At 51.2% G+C, this 19,878-nt stretch overlaps 1 protein-coding gene across 2 annotated transcripts in view; it reads right to left on the bottom strand.

Moving 5' to 3' along the window:
• The window catches only part of RBM38 (RNA binding motif protein 38), a 72,344-nt gene that overhangs the window by 36,687 nt on the left and 15,779 nt on the right, over positions 1–19,878 (bottom strand). The gene's annotated exons all lie outside the window — the stretch shown is intronic.

Below are 19,878 nucleotides of genomic sequence, written 5' to 3'. Positions count from 1 at the left end.
GCCTCGCTTTCCTCCTCTGTAGAGTGGGCTGCTGTGAGAGCTACAGGGTAGAATGTCATATGCTGAGCCCCCCACCCCCGACATTCAGAGAGCCCTCCTGGATCCAAATTGAGTTTATCAGTCATAATCGTTGTCCTTCTGAGCTGGTGGGGTGGGCTGGTGGTTCAGGATCCCAGGCCTGCTGGGGATGGGGAACTGGGCATCCTTCCCCAGGGATGCAGTCTAGGCAGCCGGGCGGGGTGGAGGGTGGAGGGGGGCAGCCTGTGCAGCGGCTGGATGATGGCTTGTGTCCTTAAGTCACCGAGGGCAGCACCAGTCCGGCTAGCCAGGGCCAACAGCCTAACCCAGCCTCATTTGTGATGCAAATGGTTGGCCGTGGCTCTGGGCCAGGGCCCCTGAGCCTTTATTTGGAGCAGAGGAGCCTGGGGGGAAGTTGTGGGGGTGGGGAGTGGCCAGCCCCAGACAGCCTCGAGGGACCTCTCTGGGTGGGTTAGGGGTGAGTTGGGACTCCTCCACACCAGAAGATGCATTCCTGGAGGCTTACGAGGGCAGAGTTGAGGGGCGGGGGTGGGGTAGGGGGAAGAGCTCTGGCTTGGCCAATGGAGGGAGCAGAAAAGCCTTGCTGGCAGGGCTCCATCCTGCAGAACCCAGAGATCCTCTCTGGGCTTTCTCCCGGGATCCCGTAGAAATCAGGGCCTCGCATGTTACACCCTATCACTTCCTAGCTGGCCGCCCCCACTGGATCTCCAGCCCGCTCCAGGGTCCCCTGCAAAGCTGCAGCCACACACACCTTCTCACCTTCTTCCCTGGCTCTTGGCCAGCCTGGGCTTTTTCACAACCATTCCTTCTGCCTGGAATGCCTTTCCCTTTGGCTATGCCAATCTTTGTTAGTTCTCTTGTCCTTACTCAGTACATGTAACCATATATTCTTTTTCTTAAAGTCGGTACCCCCAAATTGTATAAACTTCAGGCCCCGTGAAAACTGGGTATGTCCCCAGTGGCAGAAAAATGTTCCCTGACACCATCCTTCCTGGTCCCTGAAGAAATGAGTAGGTCACATCCCCCTTTAGGTCATTCATTCATTCAGCAAACATTTAATGAGAAACATTAAACATTTAGGGATTCCCAGGTGGTGCTAGTGGTAAAGAACCTGCCTGCCAATACAGGAGACATAAGAGATGGGGGTTTGATCCCTGAGTTGGGAAGATCCCCTAGAGGAGGGCATGGCAACCCACTCCAGTATTCTTGCCTGGAGAATCCCATGGACAGAGGAGCCTGGCGGGCTACAGTCCATAGGGTCACAAAGAGTTGGACACAACTGAAGCAACTTAGCACATACGATTAAACATTTAATGTATCAGGCACTCGTATAGGCACAGGGATAGTGCAGTGAACGAGGCAGATAAGAACGCCTGCCTTTATGCACTGACAGTCCACCAGGGGTATAAGCAACAGACAGATGAATAAGTAACAATAAGAGGTACATAAGGTGATTATAGGTTTGAGGTGTAATAAATTCTTCAAAGAAAAATGGACAGGAAAGATAGAGGAAGCATGGTCGGGGTCGGGGCTGTGACTTTGAATGCAGCAAGGTAAAATGTGAGTGTGTTGATACCTGGAAGATGAGTGGTCCAGGTAAAGGGAAGAGCATGTGCAAATGCCCTGTGGCAGAGGAATGCCTAAGAGGGCTTGGCATTTCCCAGTAGTGTTTATCAGACTGAAATTCAATAATTCATGCCAGTGACGACTTATGAATTTTCTGTCTTCCCCACTAGGATCTTGTATTTGGTAACTGTTCAATAAGTAAATGGAGAAAGAATGTATTTATTTCTTTGGGAGAAGGGGTTGGTGCTGGTGGAGTTCTAACAGAGCTCCCACCTTAGGGCACTAGGTCAGCGCACCGACCACAGCTCTGCAGGCAGGGTACTGGGCCTGGCTATGCTGCCCATTGGACAAGGGCAGTGTCTGGGGACGGGGGCACCAGGCAGCCTTTTCCTGAGATGGGGGGGGAGGGCAGCGGGCAGCAGGCATGGCAAGAACAAAGCAGGAAAAGAAGAATGAGAAGACCCTGAGATGATCTCCAAGCTCAGTTTGGGGCACATGGAGTCCTCTGAAGATGTCTCAGAAATAACAGTGACACCGTTTCAGGGGCCAAGTTCCAACTGGGCCACTGAATTTGGGAAGTGAACTTTAAAATCATGGCCCCAAATAGTTACCTCCTCTTATGTGACCTCTGGGCAGGGCTGTGTGAGTGCTGAGAAAGAATCTGCAGGTGAAATCCTGGCGTACAGCCGGTGCGCACGGATTGGACAGGGCAGGTATGGCAGCAACTCTGTTCAAAGCGATTCTTCTGCCTTTGCTTGAATTAGCAGAAGGCTGGACATGACATTTGCCCCCATTCCAGGGGAATGGAGCAATAGAGCACACCCACCCCCACTCCTTGGAATATTACACAGCTGAGAATCAGGTGAGAACAAGCTCCATGTGAGATCAGTGGGGAATCTTCAAGATGTTTTGGAGGGAAAGGAGCCTGACAGAGCGAATGGCGCGTGCTGATTTGGAGGGAACAGATAGAAGCTCATGATGTGGTGTGCTGAAGCTGAAGGCCCTGGATGCCTGGAGGGAAGAGAACCAGGTGGGAGACGGGCTGGGAGGGACTTTCCCATCCCACAACCCTCCCCTAATGCCCAGTCAATACATTAGTGAAAAATTGTTGTTGTTGTTCAGCTGCCAAGTTGTCTACGACTCTTTCCGATCCCCTGGACTGCAGCATGCCAGAGACAGAGGCCTCCCTGTCTCTCACCATGTCTCAGAGTTTGCCCAAGTTCGTGTCCATTGAACTGGTGATACCACCTAGCCATCTCATTCTCTGTCACCCCCTTCTCCTTCTGCCTTCAATCTTTCCCAGCATCAGTCTTTTCCAATGAGTTGGATCTTCGTATCAGGTAGCCAAAGTATTGGAGCTTCAGCTTCAGCATCAGTCCTTCCAGTGAATATTCTGGGTTGATTTCCTTTAGAATTGACTGGTTTGATCTCCTTGTTGTCCAAGGGAATCTCAAGAGTCTTCCCCAGCCCCACAGTTCAAAAGCATCAATCCTTCAGTGCTCTGCCTTCTTTATTGAAGATGGGCAATTATCCTGCATAGAAATGCCACCGCTGTTAGGAGCAGTAAGGTGGCTCCTACCTTACTACCAGATGGGGGCAGAGGGGGTGGGGTGATGGGCATACCCCTCAGGGACCCGTCTGTTCCCCTTTCTCACAAAGCCAACCACCCGAGGAACAATAGGGCTTCCCCTCCTCTTCGGAGAGAAAGGGCAGGGGAAGACAGCCTGCAGGGCTAGAGGTGGCAGGTGGAAACCTCAACGAGGTGCCAAATGCTATTCTGAGAGGCCAGGCGGAAGCAGGGGCGGAAGTCGTGCCGAGGATGGTCTCCGGCTGGGTTACTGCAAGTGTGTTTGTGCTGGGGGAGGGGTACCCCGGGGAGGGGAGGGAGATGCCAGAGGGTGCTCCCGGTCAGGCCTCATGCTCCCAACCCTCCAGGAAGCTGCTAGTCTAAAGCCAAGCCAGTTTCTGTTTTGCAGGAAGTAGGGGTAGGCTAATGCATTCATCCCCCTCCATTTTCCTATCTACTCTGCCAACCTCAACCGCCTCCCGGATCACACTCTCACCCTCCTGACCTGCAGCAGTGCTTCACCCTGGCTGGGTGCATCCAACCTCAGGTTGTTCTCACAGGCTGTGAGTCACTTGCCTCCTTCCATGACCTTTCTCCAGTGGCTTTTGCTCCACCCTCCTCTCACCTGGGCCCTCCTGGTTCTTCTCCAGTATCTCACCTTGCTTCCTTCATAAAATTGTAACCCAATGATTTTTTTTTTTAATTATGCTCCTGTCTGGGCAGTAGCCACACCCACCTGTTTTTACTGCTGCAGAGAGAAGGTTGGGCATTTGTAGAAGGAACAAAAGGAGACTCTATGGGGCCTGTCACTTGGGAGAAAATGAGGTTCATCAAAGAGAGAGCCTGAATCTAACCAAGGTGGGGAATTTCAGAGCAAACAATTAGACTCCCCTTCAAGATAAAGGAGGTTGACTTTGTGATAGGCTTGGCTAAGGTTAGGGACCAGCAGGAAGGAGACACATTTTCTTTCCTTTGCAGTAACCCAGAGGGTAGGAGCCAAGGGCCATGGATTCTGAGCATGAAACTAACATAGGCTGAGAAATAGAGAAAGTTGGATCCCTATAATAGTACTTAAACTGCTGGATCCAGCCATTCCTGAAGCCAGAAATTCAGCTGCATGAGTCAATCATGTCCAACTGGTGGCTCAGACGGTAAACCGTCTGCCTACAATGTGGGATACCCAGGTTCAATCCCTGGGTTGGGAAGATCTCCTGGAGAAGGGAATGGCAACCCACTCCAGTATTCTTGGACTTCCCTGATGGCTCAGATGGTAAAGTGTCTGTCTACAATGCGGGAGACCTGGGTTCGATCCCTGGGTCGGGAAGATTCCCTGGAGAAGGAAATAGCAACCCACTACAGTACTCTTGCTTAGAAAATCCCATGGATGGAGGAGCTTGGTGCAGGCTACTGTCCATGGGGTCGCAAAGAGTCAGGCACGACTGAGCGAGTTCAGTTCACTTCACTTCACTTCAATCATTCTCCAGAATGTAGGTAAATCAATCAAGATCCTTTCCTTTGCAAATGACAGAAAACCCAAGTCAGATTTCTCGGGTGGGCAGAATAATGCCCCTCCCTTCTAGACAGTGTGTCCAGATCCTGGGAACCTGTGACTATATGAAGTTTGAATATATTTGGTTACACGGCAAAAGGGACTTTGCAGATGTGATTAAGGTTATGGATCTTCAAAGAGGGAAAGTATCCTAGATTATCCAGGTGGGTTCAGTCTAACGTGAGTCTTTAAAAGCAGAGAGCTTTCTCCAGCAGGAGGCAGAGAGGGGCAGCAGAAGAGGAAGTTGAAGAGATTTGAACACCAAAGAGACTTGATCCATGGTTGCATTGTTGCCAAAGGGAGCCACGTGGGAAACAAGAGAAGGAATGTGGGCAGCCTCTAACAAAAAACCCGCCCCCACTGTCTGCCAGCAGGAAATGAGGACCACAGTCCCATAGACACAAGGAACTGAGTTTAGCCAGCTATTTGAATGACGCTGGAAGAGGATTCTTCCCAGACTCTCCCATAAGGATCAGCTCTGCAGAAACCTTGACTTCATCATCCTAATCTGAGGACCTGTCTGGATCATGCTGTATCTGGAGCCCTGAACCACAAAAAGTAGGACATAATGATCTGTTAAGTGTTGTTTTAAGCCACTAAGTTTGTGACGACTTGATAGAAAACTAACCCCCGGTTTAATGAAAAAAAAGAATTGACAGGTTTTCTCACCCTGACTTCAGGAATGACTGGATCCAGCAGTTTAAATACTGTCCTCAAGATTCAATGTCTCTGCTTCCTCCTATGCTGGTTCATGCCACATGGGTCACCCTGGCAGCTCCAAAGCTCCCACCCCTAGGTTAAATCTACAGGAAAGGAGGCCTGCTTCTCCCAGCTCTCCCATTGTAATTCTCACCATCTCTCATTGCCCATGAGCAGACCATGTGCCCACTCCTGAGTTAGTCTCTAAGGCTAGTGGTATGCAGTGTTCTTTTTGGCCAGGTCTGGTTCACATACCCACCCTAAGAGGGTCAGGGCTGGGATCTGGAGCCACAGAGACTGAAAGATAGATGTGGGGAAGGGCTGGTTCCCCAAGGGGGAAATCTGGGCATGGGAGGGGGTAAATGACCACAGTGAAGCCCCTGCACAATGGGGCAGCAGGAGGTCAGAGTGCACAGAGAATTTGCTGTGTTTCACTTTCTGGAGGAAAGTGCACCAGGCACCGTGCAGGGTGGCCTGGGCAGAGGACCTCCGAGCCGGCCCAGTGAATGTGACTCAGAACCTCCAGATGACTCCTGCCCCGGGGGGCGCTGTTTCCAAACTCTCAGGCTAGCCAGCAGGGAAGCCTTGCGTTCCTCAGAAGCATGCTCGACTGGGACACAGAGTAAATAAACTGATATTTATACTCCAGCCCCACAGGGTGGCCACTTGGCTCTGAGGCAAATATGGTCAAAACTGAATTGTGCGGCCCTGGGAGGAGCCCGAGGCAGTCCCAGGAGGAGCCCGCGGGAGGCAGCCACATACCACACTCCCACGGGCAATCCCTGCTCCTTCCCCAAAGACTCGGGTCAGGAGGGAGGGGTCCGGCCCTCGCTCCTGCTCATCCCCTTTTCCCTGCACCCAGACCAGGTGGCCCCTCCTCTCCTAGGACCTGGACCCCTGCTGGCCCTTCCCAGGTCAGATCCTGGCTGGATCTGCAGCCCACAGCCAGGGTACCCATGCCCCCATCCATCCTTTCCTAAAGATGGCCTCTGCCTCAGATGGCCTCTCCTTGACTCGGAAGGTCACTTAAATTATTTAGAATTCATATGTCCAGCAAATATTATAAGCCCCTTCTCTGTGCCTGGCACTGGGTGCTGGGGCTGGGTACCACCATGAAGGCTCTGGCCTGCTACTGCCCCTCCCAGCTTATAGTACAGGATGGGAGACATATTAAGTGAGCAAACAAAGTGTACTGAGAAGTGCAAACCCTGACAAGCGCTCCTGAGGAGGTAGGCAAGCAGAGTGAGGGAGGGTGGCAGGAGCTGCCAAGGATGGTCTCTGCATCTGCAGGAACGGCACTCAGGTAGTGCAAACAGCTTGCGCAAAGGCCCTGGGACCACCTGATAACTTCCTCCCCAGCTCCCGCTGATTCTGTAATGATCTTAGTTAATGGTTTCCCTGTGTTTTGTTCATCTCTCCCAGGAAACTGAAAGCCCTAGGATGACCGGGATCTTTCTGCTTTGTTCCGGGCTGTCTCCGCAGGGCCTAGGACCAAGTCTGCACACAGTAGGTGCTAATACATGTCAGCAGAGTTCACTGAATGCAGTAACGATGAGTGGGCTGTGAGCTATGACGCTGAGTGGACAAGCACATTTAAAAATAGTGAATGAGGCATCAATTAAAGGTGTTCCCAGGTGGCTCAGTGGTAAAGAATTTGCCTGCCAAGCAAGAGACATGCGTTCAATCCCTGGACCAGGAATATCCTCTGGAACAGGAAATGGCAACCCACTCCAGTTATCACAGCAGATGGTGACTACAGTCATGAAATGAAAAGATGCTTGCTCCCTGGAAGAAAAGCTGTGACAAACCTAGACAACATATTAAAAAGCAGAGACATCATTTTGCCAACAAAATGTCCGTTTAGTCAAAACTATGGTTTTTCCATTTGTTATATACAGATGTGAGAGTTGGACCATAAAGAAGACTGAATGCTGAAGAACTGATGCTTTCAAACTGTGGTGCTGAAGAAGACTCTTGAGAGTTCCTTAAATAGCCAGAAGATGAAACCAGTCAATCCTAAAGGAAATCAACCTTGAATATTCACTGGAAGGACCGATGCTGAAGCCAAAGCCCCAATACTTTGGCCACCTGATGTGAAGAGCTGACCCATTGGGAAAGACTCTGATGCTGGGAAAGACTGAGGGCGTAAGGAGAAGGGGATGACAGGGGATGAAATGGTTGAATGGCATCACTGACTCATGGACATGAGTTTGAGCAAACTCCGGGAGATGGCGAAGGACAGGGAAGCCTGGAGTTCTACAGTCCATGGGATCACAAAGAGTCAGACACGACTGAGCACACAAGCTGATAGTCATGGCTCTGTCACTGCCTCGTTGCTGAGAAATCTGGAGCAACAGCACAAATATTATCTGGAATTGGAGGGGCTCTCCTTTTGCACTTTTCAGAACTCTGTAACCTTCCAGTGTTTCACTCTGAGGTTGTATTTCTTTCTACTCTTTTTGTTTTTTATAATCACAGAAGCAATACACCTCTGCAGCATCACATTCAAACAGAAATATGTATAGAGTAAAAAGTAAAATCCGTATTCGCCAGAGAGCACTCCTCAAACTGTGAATCCCATGAATGCCCCTTTCATTGGAGCCCCCCACCCCATGGGTTACATGTGATGCCCCCACGTCCACCACAGACTACAGTGATGGAGGCCCAGGGCCAGACGACTGTGGGTGAAGGCCTTGGAGAGGTCTGGGTCCCCTCCCCATCTTGGCTAAGCCCAGAGCTTCCCCTCCCCTTGTGACCTGGAGACACAGCCCAGCGCAGGGACTGAGCGCATGGTCGCAGCCTCTACCCCCACGGTTCTAGCCAAGCAGACACCTGGGGAACAAACATCAAGAAGGTTGGGAACCCATCACATGCGTCATCCAAAACAGAAGTGATGTTCAGCGATAAATAAGTGTGGGAAGGGCCCAGAGTTCTGCTTTTTCCCATGGTGATTTCCGTGGCTTTTTTGGAATACTCTTTCATCGTTCTTTCTCATTTTTTTCAGAGCCACTGCTTTGCTGATTTTGTAAGACCTGCCTGGTGAGGTGAGCCTGGTATGTGGCAGGCCACCCCCTGGCCCCCCAGCCCCTGCAACCACTAAGCTACTATCTCTATGGATTTGCCTGTTCTGGACATGTCATACGAATGGAATCATGCGAGACGTGGTCTTTCGCGACTGGTTTCTGCCAGCTATCATCCTGTCTTCAAGGTTCACCTGTGCTGTAGCATATATCAGAATTTCACGTGTAGAAAACAAACATGTGATTACCAAAAGGGGAAAAGGGGGGAGGGATTAACTGGGAGGCTGGGATTTACATATACACACTACTATATATCAAGTAGATAACTAATGAAGACCTACTAGGTAGCACAGGGAACGCTACTCAGTACTCTGTAATGAGCTATATGGGAATAGAATCTAAAAAACAGGGGATATATGTATATGTGTAATTGATTTCTGCTGTACAGCAGAAACTAACATAACATTGTAAATCAACTATACTCCAATAAAAATTTTAAAAAGGAAATTTCATTCCTTTTATGGAAAATAATATTCTTTGTATAGGATACTATCTATATTTTGTTTATCCATTTTCCAATGGTGGACAGTGAGTTCATTTCCACTTTGGGGCTATTGTGAATAGGCCTCCTAGAATGTTCATGGACAAGGTTTTGCATGCATGCATGTTTCTTATTTATCTTGGTATATACCCAGGCGTGCAATTTACAGGTTGTATGGTTATTGCTGCTGCTGCTGCCGTTTCGTCACTAAGTCATGTCCCACTCTTTGTGACCCCATGGATTGTAGCCTGGCTTGCTCCTCTGTCCATGGAACTTGCCAGTTTCCCAAGCAAGAATACTGGAGTGGGTTGCCATTTCCTTCTCCAGGAGATCTTCCTGACCCAGGGATTGAACTCGGGTCTCCTGCTTAGCAGGCAGATTCTTTACCACTGAGCCACCTGGGAAGCCCCATGGTAACTCTACATTTAATCATTTGAAAACTGCTGGACAATCTTCCGTTCATATTCCCGCCAGCAGGGTGAAAGCGAAAGTCCCTCAGTCATGTCTGACTCTTTGCGACGCCATGGGCTATACAGTACGTGGAATTCTCCAGGCCAAAAATGCTGGAGTGGGTAGCCGTTCCCTTCTCCAGGGGATCTTCCCAATCCAGGGATCATACCCAAGTCTACCTGCATTACAGGCAGATTCTTTACCAGCTGAGCCACAAGAGAAGACCAGAGAGTTTCATTTCCTCCCACTCCACCAGCAAGGGTTCTTGCCTGACTTTTCCTTCCAGCCACCATAGGGGCTGTGAAGTGGCATCTCACTTTGTTGCTTTGATTGCATTTAGTGTTATTCTTTTAAACCAGTCTAAACTGTAATAAAAACCCCACGCTATATTCACAGAGGATCTCAGAGCCACAAAAAGGAAGTGGACGGGGGGCTCCCCTGCTCTCACCAGCTATACTCCAAGGGGATTCACAAAAGATATTTTTTAAACTGAACCATCAAAACCCTAAAAAGGAGACAAATTTGAATTCTTCCTCCAACTACAAGAGGACAGAGTTTTTTTGGACCTCTGAAGAAACAAGAGAGGATAAACAAGTAAAAATGGACAGGTGGAAACATACAAAACATTAAACAGAACTAAACGTGGTGGTTCTTAGGCCAGGCTTCACTTTAAAATCATCGCAATGCTCTTTACAATCTCTTTAACAAGTGGTGCTGGGAACTCTGGTCAACCACTTGTAAAAGAATGAAACTAGAACACTTTCTAACACCATACACAAAAATAAACTCAAAATGGATTAAAGATCTAAACGTAAGACCAGAAACTATAAAACTCCTAGAGGAGAACATAGGCAAAACACTCTCTGACATACATCACAGCAGGATCCTCTATGACCCACCTCCCAGAATATTGGAAATAAAAGCAAAAATAAACAAATGGGACCTAATTAACCTTAAAAGCTTCTGCACATCAAAGGAAACTATTAGCAAGGTGAAAAGACAGCCTTCAGAATGGGAGAAGATAATAGCAAATGAAGCAACTGACAAACAACTAATCTCGAGAATATACAAGCAACTCCTACAGCTCAACTCCAGAAAAATAAATGACCCAATCAAAAAATGGGCCAAAGAACTAAATAGACATTTCTCCAAAGAAGACATACAGATGGCTAACAAACACATGAAAAGATGCTCAGCATCACTCATTATCAGAGAAATGCAAATCAAAACCACTATGAGGTACCATTTCACACCAGTCAGAATGGCTGCAATCCAAAAGTCTACAAGTAATAAATGCTGGAGAGGGTGTGGAGAAAAGGGAACCCTCTTACACTGTTGGTGGGAATGCAAACTAGTACAGCCACTATGGAGAACAGTGTGGAGATTCCTTAAAAAACTGGAAATAGACATGCCTTATGATCCAGCAATCCCACTGCTGGGCATACACACTGAAAAAACCAGAAGGGAAAGAGACACGAGTACCCCAATGTTCATCGCAGCACTGTTTATAATAGCCAGGACATGGAAGCAACCTAGATGTCCATCAGCAGATGAATGGATAAGAAAGCTGTGGTACATATACACAATGGAGTATTATTCAGCCATTAAAAAGAATACATTTGAATCAGTTCTAATGAGGTGGATGAAACTGGAGCCTATTATACAGAGTGAAGTAAGCCAGAAAGAAAAACACCAATACAGTATACTAACGCATATATATGGAATTTAGAAAGATGGTAACAATAACCCTGTGTACGAGACAGCAAAAGAGACACTGATGTATAGAACAGTCTTATGGACTCTGTGGGAGAGGGAGAGGGTGGGAAGATTTGGGAGAATGGCATTGAAACATGTAAAATATCATGTATGAAATGAGTTGCCAGTCCAGGTTCGATGCACGATACTGGATGCTTGGGGCTGGTGCACTGGGACGACCCAGAGGGATGGAATGGGGAGGGAGGAGGGAGGAGGGTTCAGGATGGGGAACACATGTAAACCTGTGGCGGATTCATTTTGATATTTGGCAAATCTAATACAGTTATGTAAAGTTTAAAAATAAAATAAAATTAAAAAAAAAAAAAAAGAATGCACATAAAATCAAAAAAAAAAATAAAAATAAAAAAAAAAATAAAATCATCGCAATGCTCTTTAAATAATACCCATGCCCAGGCACTTCTCTCAGAGACCAAGCTTCAGCTGGTCCCAGTGGGGCCCATGCAGTGCGGTTTGGGGAAGTTCCCTGGAGCCAGGTTCTGTGGGTGCCACCAGGAACCTGTTCCCTGCAGACCGTTTGTGCCTTTGCGGGGGTTATATGTCTGGTTAAAGCCAGAGAGCAAGGGGTACTATCAGTATTGGCAGTGGTCCAGCGAAATCCCGAGATCCTCAGAACGGAAGGGGAGAAAATGCTGGGTTTCCCCAGGGACTAACTTGTTTTCCTTGGACCAAGGGCAACAGCACTGACTGGTCTGAAGGGCTGGCACTCCTCAAGCCCTCCCTCAAACCTGGCCCTCGCTGCCTTTTCCACAGTTATCCCAGGAGACACAGATGAGGAAACTGAGGATCAAAGAGGGTGAGTGACTCACCCAAGGTCACACGGCTTGTAAGGAAAGAAACTCAAATTCAGACTCATGTCTGTCTAATTCCAAACGCTTGCAGTGGACCCTTGCACTGACTTCACTGGAGTGGCGATGGGGGCTGGCGGTCTATCTAACCTACCATTCATCCTTCCAGCATCCCTCCACCCACCAGTCCTCCCTTCCCTCTCTCTCTGTCCATACTTTCTTCCCTTCATTCATCCCTCCCTCCATCCATCCATCCATCAAGGCTTAACTGCATGAACGTCCTCCACTTAGACATTGACATGGATAAAATGGACGTGTATCTGATGTGGCCCCTACCTTTCTCCCCAGCTGACTGCCTCCCATGGCTCCTAGCTGGCAAACTAAAACATCCACCAGAGCTTAGTGAGAAGCACAATCAGGACTGGTGGGGACTGTGGCGAAGGGGAGGAGCGAGTGTTCTATTGTTGCTCTGTAGGTCTGTGGGCCAGAGAAGCTTCCGCCTGTGGGTGCTCTCCTTCCCACGGTGCTCCATGAACATCTCTCCAAGTCACAAAGGTACCTCTGCCTCATGGCTCTTCGTGGCTGCACGGAATTACACATCGCCATTCCTTCCAGTGGAGAAGCCAGCAGCAGGTTGAGGGGGTGACTTTGGCATCAGACCCACTGAGGTTTGGACCCCAGCTCTGCCAGCTTCCTAATTACTTTGAACCTCAGTTTCTGCATCTGTAAAATGCGGACAATGTACATGCATGCTGCATGGGGTTTGTGAGCTGACACAGCCAAGCAGTCAGCACAGTGCCTGGCAGAAGCTAGGTGCTCAGTAAGTACGGGATTCTCTGTCTGGCCTGCCCCACAAGGAGGAACACAGCAGCCTCACTTGCCCCTGCCCCCCATCCCCCATGACCTTGGAGGCTCCTATTTAAACCTCAGCCCCAGGCTCAGGATTGTGGCCTTTTTTGCAAGTCCCTCCCTCATCCTCCACCCATGGGAGCCAAGCAGACTCTTCACCTGGGCCAGGTGAGCTCATGCAGACCAACCAGGCAGAGGCCGGATCTGCAGCAAACAGGGGCAGGCGTCCTGGATGTGCTGAAGGCTGGTGAGCGGGGATGGTGGGAGGCCTTGGGTCAGCAGGAGCAGGATGCCAGGAGAACACAGCCTAAAGGACCCAGTCAGCTCCAAGGAGGAAGAAGGAGGATGCAAGAGGCAGCCTGGACCCGTTCCTACCTAAGATGCTCTGAGGCCACACCCAGGCTCTTGTTCTGGGTGATGGCAACACAAGGAGAGACAGCTGCCCCGAAAGGGAAGAAAAGTCAGAGTGAACAAAGATGGGGGTGGGGTGGGGAAGCAGCTTCGACAAGGAGGTCTAGGAAGGCATCTTTCGGGTGGGGAGCAGGGGTGACATCTGAGCTGAGACTGGTGATTTTTGAACTAAGGCTGAGGGACAGAACACCTGTGGGGAGAGTGGCTTGTGAGAAAGGCATCTGCTAGGTGGTAGGGCCAGTTCAGCCATGGCACAGAACTGAGATTTTATTCCAGGGCAATGGGGAGCCACAGAGGCTTCTATGCCAGGGAACAGCATGTTCTGTGTTACCTTTTTAGAAGATTGAGTGGGTCACCCTAGATAAGAGGTGGGAGGAGGCAAGGACAGCTGGGACCCCACCCAGCTCTGGCTCATCAGAGACACCCAGAAGACCAGTATAAGCAAGCCGACAGGCACTGAAATGACCCCACCCTGGTAGTATTTGGAGTATGTGCACAGAAATGTAGTATCAACCAGACGCCAAACTTTGGTCTCCAATTTTTCTTGCTCAGTTGCAAATCGTACAGAATTGTGTTAAGAAAAAAGTAAAACTTCCCTGTAGTCCTGGTATTATTAACATCCCTGGTGGTTCAAATGGTGAAGAATCTGCCTGCAATTCAAGAGACCCAGGTTCAATCCCTGGGTTGGGAAGATCCCCTGGAAAAAGGAAAGGCTACCCACTCAGGTATTTTTGCCTGGAGAATTCCATGGACAGAGGAGCCTGGAAGGCTACAGTCCATGGGGTTGAAAAGAGTCGGACATGACTGAGTGACTATAACACTTTCACACTAGTTCCTTCCTCTTGTTTATTATACACATATGTAAATTATTTGAATAAATTCCCTTTATTTTGGAATTTCCCCCCAACCTTGCTAATGTTATAATTTAGAAATAAAAGACCTTCATTTTTAATTCATGTACAAGTGTCTCCATCATGGGGCCCAGGGAAGCCAGCAGGAGGCACCTTGAACTCTCGAGCTGTCTCTAATGTAGCCAGCTTAGTTGCTGGTGTTCGGGGCTTGGGGCGGGGGGTGGAGTTGCCCCATCCTTGATCTCCAGGCTGCTGTGTACACAAGGCTTGAGGTGAGCAGACAGTGCAGCAGGGCTGATAAGCACAGCTGGGCACTTATCGGCCCAAGCAGGAGGCCCAGGTGGTATCTGGAGGGCCAGGTACCCACCCCACACCGTGGCCCATGCCCCGTGCAGACACCCAGCCCCAGGGCACGCTGGGCAGCTGCCCTGTGTTTGGACAGCCCCCAGTCCCAGGGGGCTCCCGGTTTGGTGTTTACATCTTGGGGACAAGCACAAGTGTGACTCAGCTCTCTAGGCAGGGACGAGCAGGGTAGAGGGTAAGGAAGGAGAGAATGAGGCAGGGGTTGGGGAGGCCAGAGCCCAGCCCTTGGGGCAGGGTGGCACGTGTCCTCCAGATTTAGGATTCTCCTATCCAAATCCTGGCGGCCACATCAGCTCTCTAGCCACGGGCAGGCAGCTGACTCTCCCAGCCTTGGTTTTCCTGTCTGTGAGCTAGGCACAGTCAACCACCTGTGGGTTGCCAGAAGGATTCAGGGAGAGAATAGGTATAGACTATGGAAAGCCATCAGAAGTGTTCACTGACGGTCGGTTGTCATGACCCTGGGGACAGCCTTAAGTTCCAGAGCTGAGGGTAATGAGGGGGAGGGTGTGCCTCATTTGATGGAAACATGGGGTCCTTCATCCACAGGCGGGACCCCTAGAGGCAGCAGGCGGCTTTCACAGGAATTGGGGTGGTTTTCTCACCTCCACCCTCCACTGCTTGCTCAGCTCTCCCACGGGCACGGGGCTGAGGCTTCAGGAGCTGGGTGTCTGCCCCACGGCACTGAGCACTAGTCCCCAGACTAGTGGTGGTCTGGGGAGAGGACCGTGGTGATCACACTGTGTGCAGGTGATCATGACCCAGTTGCTGCCTAGGGAAAGGCAGTGACGAGGAGAGACAGAACCAGAGGTACCCAAGTATCTGGTCCTTTGCACTGCAACATGTTGGCCTAGTGGGGTCTGCCTGCCTGGAGGAGGCTTGTGGGCAGGGTGGTGGAGGAGCCCCGGCCAAGACGTTCTACCTCGAGCTCCCGGGGGCCACAGAGCCAGAGGCCAACATCGCAGACAAACCCAAGCCCGGAGCAACCACATAGCCCCTCTGAGTCTCAGTCTTCTCCTCTGTAAAATGGGACTATTAAGCCACACCTTGTGGGAGGGTTCTGACCAGGAGGAATAGAGCCAGCACACGGGAGAACATCAAACGGTCCGCCCAGGGCAGCACCCCACTCAAGGACCCTAAATGTGAAAGCACCTTGGGCCGCAAGCCCTACATGAGGTTCAGATGCCCCATGATGACTGTTTACCAAACCTGAGCAACACGATGAGGCAGAAACTTCAGCTACCATCTCAGAACTGCCCCTGAGGAGCGACCCTGGGAAAGTTCTGTGCACACTCTGAGCCCCAATTTCTCCATGTAAGAAGTGGGCATGACGATGACAGACCCAGCTCACCTGGCTGGTGTGAAGGTCGAGAGAGGCATTGAGTCAGTAACAATGTGCACAAAGACCCTGTGAATGGGATGTTAGTATCCTGGACTCACAGTTAACTGCCAGGAGAGTCTGAGACAGAAACTGCATGATGGACAGTCCCACCTTCCTCCTTAGTAACAAAAGGCGTTCTGTATTCCAGGTAAAAATCCAGCTAAACACCTGTATTACACACTCGCCCCTCATGGTTGAGTGTGACCACGTGACCAAGTTCTGGTCAGTGAGATGGAAGAGAAATGTGCAATTTCTGTGAAACCTCCTTGGGAACTCCCAGCTTGAGGTATTCCTTTCACTTTCCTCCTTCTTCTTTCTTCTGTCTAGAACTCTGAGGTGATGGCTGGATCTCTGGCAGCCACCTTGTTTCATGTGATGTCTTGAGAAAGTAAACCATGCACTAAAACAGTGCCATTGGAAGTTAGAAGGAGCCTGATTCTGACGACTGGAGCTCTCATTTAAACACTGGACCTTCTGTTTCAGATTTCTCTTATATTAGAAAAACAAAAAGATGAACTTGTAACTTGCTAAGAACCACTGTTACTATTTTTTTTTTATTGTATATCACTCAGCCTAATTTTAAGTAATGCAGACCCTTTGAGATTATATATATCCAGAGTCTTGATTGCAAAGGACAGAAAAAAATAAAATTAAACTGGGATAAGTGAAAAAGGAAATGTATTAGCCCTTATAATGGGGAAGTCCAGGGTCTAATGCAGGCACAGCTGGATCGAGGGGCCCCATAGATGTCACTAAGACCTTGTTTTGACTCCTCAGCTCTACTTTCCCTAGCGTGGTCTCTTCAAAGGCACACATAGTCCTGCCTCTCCACTCCATGCCTTCGCCCCACCCCACCCCTCCCCCAACCCCAGGAGCTCCAGGCTTATCTGCTCCCAGATTGGCTCCCCAGCAGACAGACAGCTTCCTTCCCTCAAGAGGACCAGTAGGAATCCAGAACTGACTCCCATTGACCCAGACTGGGTCATATGCCTAACACTGAACCAATCACCGAGGCCCCTCTCACTACACTGCCTGCTGGGGATGCAGCAGAGCAGGGACAGAGCCCTGGTCTCAGGGGGACTGTTGTGGCTCCTTTCTCAGAGAGGCTCAGGGAGGCAGAGACCTGGCTGAGCTCACCCTGCCAGCCTCAGAGGGTACCGGGCCCTGGATCAGGCCCAGGCCCTTCACCTCCATGGCAGAGCACCTCCCACCACCATGCCTCGGGGGCCCAGGCTGTGGTGACTCCATTTCTGTGTCTCAGTTTCCGCATCTGTGCAAAGGGGCCATCTGAGTGTCCCCTCGTGGGTAACCGACCATCCAGGAACAGCGCTTGCACACAGCGCCTGAGCCAGGTCAGCCCATGGACGTTGGCAGCATTATTTACTGTCCTCGTTTATAATCATCGTCGGGGCATCCCACGTGCACAGACCACCGCCTGCCGTCCTCAGCTTGCTCCTGCTCTGCACTAAATGCCCTGACTCTGGAAGCTCGCTCTCCGGGGTTTACCACTGTCCAGAGCCCTCAGTCCCAGACCCCAGGAGGATGTGTATGAGGCCTCGAGGCCAGTCCCAGAGGCTGCCACCAGCCGATAGTGACAGGAAATGGGCTGGCTGCGAGTGGCCCTCCAGATAACCCTGGCAGCACTTGCCACCCACCCCCAGCACTTATCAACAGCAGCAAATGTCTTCTCGGAGCTGGGAGCCCCATGGTGACCTTCATGACCCCTTGCCAGTGTTTGCAAACTAAGACACAGCCGGAGGGAGAGAGGCAGGGGGCAGGGGCAGGTGTGAGGGAGCATCAGGGGTCCCTGGTGAGACAAGGAAACCCTGCCTGGCAGAATCTCACCTGACTTGACCCTGAGAACCCTGACCCTTCCCTGGGCAGAGGCTGGGAACCTGGACCACAGAAAGGGGGTAAATTCATAAATCTCAAAATCAAAGGGACTGAAACAGACCCAAGGCAATCCCACAGGGACCCCGGCTCAGCACAGGGAAGGTGGCTCCCAGTCTGCCTCAAGCCACCTTCCTGAATCAGGGTGAGTCATCTCACTTCAAAGCTAAAGGCTGACCATGTGGAGTTGTCGGTGGATCTGGGGTCAGACCCAGCCACCCAGCTCTGGGCAGGTGCTACGTTCCCCATGCATCATCTGTCCTGTTCCCTGCGGACACCGTGGCAGTTCTGGCCTCTGGCCGCCCCACTCCTCCCCAGGCCCCAGCTCCTCTCATCTCATATCTGCCCAGCACACTCCAGCCTGGATGGATGGTTCCAAAACTCCCGCTGGTGTCCTCCACCAGAATCAAGTTCCAAATGCTGGCGGGCCTCAGTTTCCCTGCTGTGCCTGGCACAACACTACATGTGGGGGACATACAGGACACAAAGCAGATGCCCCCCTGGTGTCGGTGTTCCAATGGGGGTGCGACAGGGTCAGGTGAGGTGACACCAGACAGGGGACACAGTCCAGCTGTCTGGACTGAGACTGGGGCCAGAGGAGGCTGCTGGGACAAAGATGCACTGAGAGCTGGAGGACTCCAGGAGGAGGAGTCCAGCTGGAGGATTCGACAGCAAGTGCAAAGGTCCTGTGGTGGGCTCTGGTGTGGGGGGCCCTCCCAGACCACGGTGACAGCTTTGGCTTTTTCCTCAAGGATGATGGGGAGCTACAGAGGGTTCTGAGCTGGGGGAGTGGGGAACCCCACTGATGTCAAACAGGGCCCTCTGGCTGCAAGATGCAGCCCATGGACTGCCAGAGGACAGGGGCAGAACCAGCGAAAGGGCCACTGCAAGGGTCCAGGAGAGAGGAAGGCGATGCTGCACCAGGGCCGGAAACGGAGGAGGGGGCAAGGAGTGGGCAGGCAAGAGACAGGCTTAGCAGGAGTTGCACACGAGGGTGAGGGTGGAGTTCAGAGTGACCAGAGGGAGCCTGGCTCGCCTACTGTGCAGGAGGTGAATGGGGGAGATGGCACAGACATACAAGCTCTGCAAGGTCCGGGAGGACAAGCAGCCTGGTGCCTGGAGAGCAACTGTCCCAAAGTAGGCCAACCCTCAACCTCCAAACTCTGCTCAGACTGGCTTGCCCACCAGGAGCACCCACCTCATTTCCCCAGATCACCAGGAGGAACCCCTCCCTCCTGCTGCCTTTGGTGCCTCCTCCTACCTGTGCAGTCCTCCCCTCCCATCCCCCAGGGCATCAACCGCACTGTGCCGAGCTCACCAGGCAGCGGGTGTCTCTGCACTGTCCCCCTCCCCCAACCCAGACTGTGCTCACAGGATGCTCACTGGTCTCTGCTGCCCCCTCAGCCCCGCCACTCCTACGCTCACCTGCCCCCCTGCCTCTCCTCATGAACCTCTCCAGCCACCTGGGCCTCTTTGTCCTGGGCCTTGGCGCCTGCTGTTCCTCTACCTGGAACCCAGGCCTCCTCCTCCATCACCTGGTAACACATCCTGACCGGGATGTGAAATCTCTGTATTTGCATGTTTCCTGCGTCTCCCTCACTGCTTTGCATACTTGCTGTGTGTCCCTACTAGACTATAACCCCCCCCGGGCAGAACTGTATGCTTTGTTTAGGACTACTCCTGGTGCTTTGCATGTGACCTGGCATACAACAATTTCTTGAAATGAATGAATGAATGAGGGAGCAATTGAAGGAATGAGCAAATGAACCTCCCTCTCCAGCCTTCACACTCCTTCCAGAAGGCCTCCATGATCTCCCACCACTGACGGAGCTCCAGGTGGGTTGGTGGAAGAGGTTGGGACTCCCCCAAGATGGGACCCCCTTACTCACACACCCTAGACATCTCTTTTCCACCCTGACTTGTGTCTGGCTGCCAGTGCCCCAAGGGCGGGTGGCCTGGATACCTGCTCCTCAGCTCTCTTAGCAGATGCTGCCCAGGTTCCGCCAGCAGCACCCAGCTTTCTCTTCCACGGGGCTCCAGTGGTGCCGTCAATGACAACACCCTACCCAACCCCCTGACCTCTGCCCCTAGGGCCCTGCTCCCAGCACATCAACAATGCTGAGCCTGGTTGCTGTGGGGGTCAG

The sequence above is a fragment of the Bubalus bubalis genome, chromosome 14, assembly GCF_019923935.1.
Source record: "Bubalus bubalis isolate 160015118507 breed Murrah chromosome 14, NDDB_SH_1, whole genome shotgun sequence".
NCBI classification, from domain to species: Eukaryota; Metazoa; Chordata; class Mammalia; order Artiodactyla; family Bovidae; genus Bubalus; species Bubalus bubalis.
This window is presented reverse-complemented; position numbering and strand designations above follow the sequence as displayed.